This window comes from Cyprinodon variegatus, unplaced genomic scaffold, assembly GCF_000732505.1.
Source record: "Cyprinodon variegatus isolate N-32 unplaced genomic scaffold, C_variegatus-1.0 Scaffold62, whole genome shotgun sequence".
Lineage (NCBI taxonomy): Eukaryota > Metazoa > Chordata > Actinopteri > Cyprinodontiformes > Cyprinodontidae > Cyprinodon > Cyprinodon variegatus.
In genome coordinates, this window is record NW_015150515.1 from 433996 (window position 1) to 443564 (window position 9569).

At 35.8% G+C, this 9569-nt stretch overlaps 1 protein-coding gene across 1 annotated transcript in view; it reads left to right on the forward strand.

Moving 5' to 3' along the window:
• LOC107082797 (neurexin-1-like) overlaps positions 1 to 9569 on the forward strand; it is a 1206010-nt gene that overhangs the window by 147365 nt on the left and 1049076 nt on the right. The window lies entirely within an intron of this gene.

Below are 9569 nucleotides of genomic sequence, written 5' to 3' on the forward strand. Positions count from 1 at the left end.
AGGGGACCAGCCAAGGACCAGCTAAGGGCCCATCAAGGAAAGTGCTGAAATTTTGAATGGCTGCTACTGTACTTACTTCTTAAGACCAAGAATGTGAAATATATACTCAATACAACCAATAACTAATCCGCCAAATATTATTTATTCATTTTTGATGAAAAACATATTTCCCATACACCCCGGTAAAGGTGCTTCCAATGAAGCTGACATAATGCCATAATAATGATGTGCTGAAAAAAAAAAAAAACATTCTTCTCTGTTTTAATCACCCTATTAGAATCCAATTTGTAATGGTTAGGGGTTTGTGTTTTACTATTAGTTGTAATTAAAGAGGCTATGTGACTCTGTGGGCCATTGTTTTTTTAATCGATGCTGGACTTTGCCTTATTCTTCAGTTAACCTCTATATAGAATTGTAGGCAAGCTGTGGGTTCTCAAGTTAATCTAATTTATTTGCAAGTGACTTGATGATTTATATTGTGACAGTAATTAAAAAAACAGTCAACTAACTTTTTTATTGTATTTTATTTTTTTAAAGAGAATAACATCTTGAAATCCTGTAATTGTTCCAGATTTAAAGGTCTCATATTATGCAAAATTCAGTTTATAAACACTTTGTAAAAGTCATATCTGTCCTAAAGCCTATGTAGGAGATTCACTAATGAAAAAAAAAAATCCCCTATCTAACTGCCTTTCTTTTAACATCAACTGCTGAACAAAGTCTCATCTGTTTAACTATTGTTGAAAAAAAAAAGGTTTTTGGAAACTTTTAAAAATGATTCAGCAAATGGTCAAGAAAACAATTTAATTGTAATATCAAGCTGAAATGAAAATGGAAAAAAACAACTTAGATTAGCTTACAGTTGGTTTGAAAATATGTTAATCAGCGGTCAAGAAAAATAAATTTGACTTCTCTCTGTTATCTTTTCCCTGTCCCATGCATCTCATAAATTGTTTAATTGGTCAACTATTTTTATTTTAATGTTTTCATAAGTAAAACTGATTTATTGCAGCTTTACTCAATCATTTTATTTTTGAAAAATATTTTAATTTGAAATATGTCCACACTTGACTTTGTTTTAATTATTTCCAGCAAAGTTATTTTACCCACATCTGCAACTAGTTTACTTCTTTGGCAATGATTTTAACTGATGGTCTAATGTAGTTAAACCAAAAAGTTTGATCACTTCATGACATCAGTCATGTTTGCTTGTTGACAAAGCCGGTCACCAAATCTCAGCCCCTGTCCTTCTGCTGCCAAACCAAGGAAAAAAAGAGCTGGATATTTGCACAATCAACTGCTCATCTTTCATGGATCAACTTACTGTATATAAACGAATATATTCAGGTAGAGTCACCGTTAGGTTCAGGGTAGGAATAAAGTTTTAGATATTATCGGTCTCCTCATATTCAGTGACCTCTAAAGAGGGCAAGAGGCTTAACAGAGTTTAAACAAGGAACTGGATTATTGGTGATTATTGAATTATAAAAATCATTTCTCAAGTAATTTGGTAAAGTAATCAAACTTAAACCTAGGAAACAATACACAGACTATATAAAAAATGCCATTTGTGAAAACATAACCTTACAAAAGTCTTTCAGGCAAAATTAGACAAATATATACTAAAGATTGGATAAACTTAAATAAAAACTGTATACACAATGTTTCCTTTAATATTTAACTGTCTTTATTTTTCATGTTGTCTCCTTATTGTTTATTTATTTCTAAGTAAACAAACATTTATGTGTTGAAAAAAATTATCAATGGATAATTGATTACCCAAATAATCGATAGGTGCTGCTCAGCTCAGCAATGAACCTTATTGTACAAACCAGACATCTGTGTTTGTATCCGGAGCTTTTCTGTTTCGAATGTGTTTGTTCTTCATTAAAAAGTGAAGCTGAACAAACAACAAACTGAATTTATACACAAATAAGACAAGTGTTACTTTAACAATACTAGGAAAGGCAAAGCGAAAAGAAAATATGAAGAGGAGCAGATAGGATTTTCATCAAAAAATTGTTGCCATACTTTCTGGCAATTTAAAATGTGACAGCAATGTTTTCTTTTTTGCAGATCTGAAGTCGCGATTGCGGCCTTGCCCTTTGTTAAGATTCTGAGGGCCTTATAGAATATGACTTGATACTTAACTTTTAACATTACATATATTAAAATACATCTGAATTTGATTGTGTGGCTCTTTAAAGTGCTAAATTTCTTTTGGCTCCTGTTGCTGAACTGGATGGTCACTCCTGGTATTGATCAGAAGCAAAAAAAAAAACAAAAAAAACTTTGGAGTCACCAGTGAAGGATCCAGTAAGCTACCCCTAAATAGTTAGGTGGTCTCCATCTCACAACAAGAATTTATGACCTGAGGCGAGCCTCAGGCTGTAGAGCTGAAGAGAGAAACAGTTCTGTTTTTAGGAAATCCCACATGCACTTTTCTTATTGTCGGCTGTGTTGATGTTTTATGTTGTATCCTGAATATATGCTGCATTCCATGACAGGCACATTGAGCTGATTCATCAGCTATTCAAAGATTTAAGCTGCTGTTTTCATGTTTTACACAGAACATAAACTTGGAGCTTACTTGTCGTATAAATATATACATTATTTGTGTTGAATCACACCAACCTCACACTTTTTTTATTTCCCGACTTTGATGTTTGCCGTTAAGAATAACATTTTTCTTTAGCTGGAAACCAGTGTGAGTAATTGGTGCATGCTATTTTTGAGTGTGCAGTTGAAAATAGGAAGGTAACCTTTTACTTTTTAGAGTGTTTGAAACTAATGAGAGAGGTAGCCTATAAAACTTTCTGCAGATATTCCAGAGAAAGCCTCAGCAACAGCATAACAACAGAGGCCTGAATGCAATACATTTCTGTTTACATTCTGCAGCCAACTATACAGGTTGGCATTAATAAACAGAAAACCGCTATAAATTATCATTTATTATGAAATTATGAGTCATTAATTTTATATTTTTACTCATAAGTCCCACTGAGGTTAATAAACGTCTCTTTTAAATAGATTCCCTACCTTTAATCTGTTTATTTATTGATTTTTTGCTCTATTAGCTTTTATATTTAACGTTAGAGAGTGAAGACATACAGCTAAAGTCTGATTTCAGGACTTGAACTTTGGACAATCCTTTTAGTAGGTCTATAACAAAATCTGACAGAAAAACACTAATGCATTGACATTTGTTCTTTACCAAGTCTGAACTCCCTCTCTTTTGCGAGGCACAAACTTTCTTTTTAAAAGTGTTTCTTCGAAAAGAAGAAACAATAATTAGAATTAATATACAGCTATTTTTAGCACGCTTTGCACAGTGTACAATGGAATAGTTCTTGAATTAGCTGTTTCCTTTTGTATAAAATTATTAAATTACACTAATGCATCTGAGTTTATTTGGTTTATAAGTTTTAAAGTTAAACCAACGTAAACCAGTGAGGTTGGGTAAACTTATTTAAATAATTTGTTAACAATGAAGCCATTTCTTCATTGTTGCAGCTGGTTTCTATTGGTTATATCATACAAGAATACAAAAGAAAGTTTTCATTGATAGTATTTTACCACTTTCTTTTGTTTTAATAACAAAATTTGCAGTGCACCTTTACATGCTCCAGGTCATAAAATTGCTTGTAAAGGTTGGGCAACAAGTATTAGGTTAAGGTTACCATCAATTTTGTCCAGGCCTGTTTCATCAGTTTATTTATTATTTTATTATTTTGTTGAAGTATTGTTGAAAAGCAGTGTTTGTTTTTCATTGGTTTATTTTCATAAAACTAATTTCTGCTTACTTTTGTCATAATTTGGTATTTCTGCAATATTTTGTGGGTTTTTCTCTTTTTAAACAAGGGGTTCCAAGAATTTTAGCCAACTGTGTATAATTCTTTACAAAGTACAACTATGGAAAAGAGTTTGTTCATCTTAATATCCAGGCATTTAATTTCAATATTTACACTGTTATTTTGGCTGTTTTTCCTTAACCTTTGATAATTTTTATTTCTGTAGATGTGAAAGATTGTTTTAAAGCTACACTTCGTAGTGGTGGATATTTGTTAGCCTCGTGAGACCATCCTGATCTCGCGAGCTTTGAAGATTTCACTCGCTAATCAGTCTGGAGACTCTCCGTTAAAGAAAATTTGGAGCCGTTCACCAAACGAACGTCCAATCAGCGTTGGCTTTGAGGCGGGTTGAGGTGTGACGCAACGAGAAGCGCGACAGTTCAGTCTAAAGAACATGGCGGCTTCAGCCGATGAAACTAGCGTTAGCGTGGCTATCGAGGAAGTTTTATCGGAATTACAGAGTATTTCTTCACTGAAAGAAGAGCAAAACACTGCTCTGGAGGCTTTTCTCAGAGGAAAAGATGTTTCTGCTCTTCTCCCGACTGGTTTAGGCAAGAGTTTGATCTATCAATTGGCTCCTCTTCGTCGTCGCTCTGTTACGTCATATGCTTCGTTGATCTGATTGGTTTATTTGGCCCGTCTATCACCAACATAGGCCAATCAGCTAACCAGTATTTTCGCCCCTTCCCAAAATTACTTCAACGGAAGGTTTCCAGATGGATATGCGGAGCAAATCCATCTGGCGGGGTCAGGTTAGATATTTGTATCAGGAAGTAGTAGTTTTTTACCTTGCCTGGTATTTGTGCTTTCACAATCACTTCCAAATTTAACTTTTTCCACTCCTGCTTCAAAAGTTCAAGACCAACAGTGATTGGCCAAGGCCATATTTTGATGGCTCTGCTAAATGTTCCTCCTTTCCCTGTACAGATTTGATCAGATTAATAATGTGTAGAAGCAAACCTGGGTAGCAATCTGGCATCAGGTCAGAATATTGTTGTCTCTTTCGAGATCAAGAAGAAGTTGATTCTTTCCTGCTATCATAATCCTCATGGCCATGCAGGGGACCAAGACAGTTCGCCTGGTTGGCAAGGCCAACAATGCCCCTAACGACTCCCCACTTCAGAGGAATAGGCCAGTATCGGGTATTGCAGGCTAAAAAAAAAAACCAACGACTTCCCATTCCTAAGGGGGAGACCTTTTTGTCTGGTCTGGTTTGATTTGCATGTTTTCTTAGCCAAAACAAGGCTTTGTTTGGGCTACTCTATAAAGCTTGGAACTCAGTGCTATATCTGACATTTTGAATTGAAAAAAGCTTCCTGGATGGGAAGCGATACATCTTCAAACTTGGAAAACAAAGTCCAGTGAATTGGGTTTTTTTTTTAACTTTTTTGGAATGACTATGACCTAGATGACTGAGAATCTTCACCAGCATTAGTAGATCACATTTTAGTGATAAATGTATTTGCCTTGCACAACATTTCAATGTGACATTTAAGGAAGTATGTTGTTTTTCATTGGCATTTATAGAAACTCCATGGTTTACTTTCACACACACAGCAGGCATAAAGGTATTTGTTCAATGTAGTGCTTTTATAAAAACTTTTTTTTACTATTATTTCCCAGTAGTTTTATTTATTGCGACTCTAGCTTCAGTCCCAGTCCTTGAGGGCTAGGCAAACTTTACATATTAATAGATTAATGAACTGTAATTGAAGACCTATTCTTTAGAGGTTTGCTCAAACGAGTTCTGGTCTGGACATTTGTAAACCTGCCTAGAGTTACCCTGTACAGCTAAATCTATGTAGCCGGGGTTAAGAAGGATTCAGCTAGCTCTCTAACCGCCTACTTCCTATGAGTCACACACTTTTTCTGCTGATAAATTATTAGACAACAAACTTCAGAAGATTCTATCACTGCTGCCAACTTTTCAGTGAGGAAAGCCGCTATTGGCTTTCCTAAAAGTCACTAGAAGTCGCTAGATGAGGCCATATTAGCATATTTGGTAATACTTCAGTCCAGCTGTCAGAGAGAGAAATATCAGCATTAGCAAGACAGAAAGTGACACAACTACTAAAAATAAAAACTCAATGAGTGTCATGCATTCAATAATATTTAACTAAATCAATATTAAATGAAAAATTCTTGTTACATGAGAAAATTCAACTTAAAGACAGTTAAAAAATGGGTCTGAAAAGTGCTAAATACAAAGAAATCTGCTGTTGTATTTATTATATGATAAAACTCAAAAACAGTCCTGATTATCCCTTTTTGGTTTTAAGTGGATTGTTGCAAACTTTGCAATAATAAATTTTTTTTGTTCGATGTAACTTAATTTAAAGCCATGCAGAGTCACTTGGCTTTCCAATATAGTGAAACAACTACAGTTTGACTACAGATCTTTAAACAACCATATTTTACAAACAGTATTCAAGTCTGCTCGTTTTTGCTCTGTTTTGTTTTCAATATCTATTAAAACCATTGCAAATATTTCCTTCTCTAAACTTAAGCATGCTAAAGGAGCTGATGTTCACAACATAGTGATGTAACTGAAACACCATTAGTGTTGATTTTTTTCACAAACAAGGTGACATTCATTATTATATTATCTATATCTCCTGTGAACCAAGCTAGCGGTTTGACATTTATTTCCTTAATCAGCACTCAGAAAACACTGGCCCACCTATGGAGTTAATACAGCACAAGCAACATCAAATTACTCGGATATGTGCGTCTGATTGCTGATGTGCCTGCTGCTTTTACGCTGTCACTCAAGTTGCAGATTACTTGTGGCTCATCAGCACTTAGACAAAAAGAACATAAAAGTTATCCAGGAAATTATTCTGTACCATAAACAGCCTTGACAGTTATACCTTAACTCATGGAGGGACTGTAAAGCCTCTGATCGGCTCAGTTTGTGAATAAAAATAATAACAATTTTGTCAATACTGATTTTATATGATTGCCTTTTATTATTCCTAATCTATGAATGGATTAAAATTCCCCTGGAAATTAAACGTTATTGTCATGATTTAACTAAGATCTGACCCAAATGCAGAGAACCAACACAGAGAGACCAGGGAAAAGTTTAACAGATTTATTGAGAAGGATGTGATGAATCCAGTGTAGCTCTGAACACTGTTCAAACGGAACTGGAAAGTGAGGGGAAGACACTGCGGTTAGTTCAGGCTCAGTGGGAAATTTGAATCTTGAACTAGAAGAGGAGAAAAAGGTTGCTGACTCACTTTTCCAGAAAAAGGTTGTCTCTTATAGAATCCAGTCGGTTTAGGATGTTCCAGTGTTTGTCTTTTTCGATGGAGGGCGGGCAGGGTTTACCCAGAATGCGGTAGGTAGGTTGGAGAACGGAGAGGCTTACTGCCACTGAGATTTCCTGCGGTACTTGAACTGGTTGTTGTGGAGATGGATCCCCTGCTCAGAGAGAAGCCCCAAACGATCCTTGGGGAAAAGGGTTGACCAGAACCACAAACTTGAATCCTCAGGTCAGCTTGATTCTCAGAAGATCCTTCCAGGGGAGAGAAGGTCCGAAACATCCAGTTTGCAGGATGACTTCCTGCCGAGAGGCAAAGACAAAACAGCGAGGTTAAAACTCAGTTAGACAAAACCTCAGTTTGACTCAGAAAAACTCAGCTTGGCTAGAGTACCCAAAACTGGCAAGCACTCTGGCATTGAGGTAGTGGCAGTCAGCAGCCTAAGAGTCCTCCATTAATGAGGTAACCCTCCGCAGGTCTGTGAGGAGTCCAACCAGAACCAGGCGCCTCCTGGTGGAGGAAGGAAGAAAAACACAAAACAAACCACACAGACTGGAATTCTAACAGTTATTACAGTTTTGCATGCTGATTACTTTGTTTCTTTTAATATCTGTGACATATGCACCGTAAAAACTATTGCCTAGACTGAAAAGACAAGGAACTAAAAGTGAAATGCTAACAGATTTTTGTGAATGGGGGATACAATGAATTTACTTCCAGGAAAATCCAATGAGCAAAACGAGGGTGTACGTTTTCACATGGCAGTAGCTGTCTTACAGAAATAGTTAATAAATTGTTCAAGGATCTACTGACACCAGAAAAGTCCTTTGGGATGCTTCTTTGGTCTTTATTTTTTTAATAAGACTTCTTACATTCGCTTTACATTCACATTGTTCTTTTTGCAAGTTTACTATAACGCACTGATCTGACCAGCCCCACTGACTTACAAGGGGGTGCATATGGTAAGGCTAAGACCCTCTGGTCTGTTTCAGTGACAGTGCGGGATGCAAGGGTTAAATCTTGCAACATAATTATTTGTCATGCTACAACCCTTTTATGTAACCTTAATTTCCAGGGTTTAAAAAGATTTTTTTTTTTATTCACATATGATTGGTTGTAGCCTGAAATCGGGCTCTACCTTTTCCAGACTATTAGACAGAGCCTTTCTGACACTTGGTCAGATGTAACTCAATTATACTGAGTTAATTGAGGTGACAATTCAAACAGATCACACAGTCCGATTGGTTCAGATATTTTTACCTACGGAAAAACCATTGATTGCATCAACTCGTTGACTTAACAGCAATCTAACACAAAGCATGCATGCATTGACAGTGGAGAGGAAAAACTCCCTTTCAACAGGAAGAAACCTCGACAACAATCAGGCACAGTGTGAGCGGCCTTCTGTCGAGGCCAACCGAGGGTTTAAGAAAACAGAAGCAGGCGTACTTAAACGAACATAGAAGCACTGGTGTATCAAAACGTTCTAAGTTAGAAAAAGTTGTTGTAAACTAGCTACACAAGATGGTCTGTCTTGAACTAAAATAGTTGAGCAGAAAAGCTCTGAGCCATATTTTCATATCAAATGGATGAAAGAGAGTGTGTACAGTTATTCACAGTAAAGCTGACTCATGGCTATGTCTAGGAGAGAAATATGTCTAAGCAGTGAAAAACAGGTCCAACTCTATTATCTATAATGAAAGGTGTTGATGGCCACAGCCCAGATATTTTTTTTCTTTCCATGAGAGTGTCACAGCCAAACAGAAAGAAAAAAAAAAACAAAACAGATGTAGCTACTATGTGAGGAAAAGAAGAGCAAGCATAATGTTAGGGATTAAACTAGCAAATACTACCAAATTAAATAATAAAGATAGAATGAGCATAAATTATGAAAAATGTTCCCTATGTCCTTCAGTAGCCTAGGCCTATAGCAGCATAACTATAGAGATAGACCAGGGTGACTTAAGCCCCTCTAAATATAACTTTTGTCAAAAATTATGGAGTTTTATATCTAATCTTATTTATAGACAGATTTTCTTACCTTTGGGACTATAACTGGTAATTGGTTCCACATGAGTGGAGCCTTATGACTAAAATATTTTCCTCCTATTTTACTGGGTTCAGTTGTTTGGTCCAGACTAGGGTTTGCTAGACTTTATTCACACCTGCACAAAAGGTCTCAACCAAGAGGAGTAATAAACTCTGGTCTGTTAAATAAGAACAATTAAGGTAAGGCAAGGCAAGGCAAGTTTATTTGTATAGCACAATTAAGTACAAAGACAATGCAAAGTGCCTTACATGATTAAAATACAGGAAGATAAAACAGAATCAAAGCAAGTAGGAAAAAATGAAAAAATAAAATTAAAAATGCAGAAACAAAAAAGAATATTTAAAACAGTTGGACTAAAGAAAATATGTTTTAGTTGAACTGTTTAACTAGAACAGTCGAAGG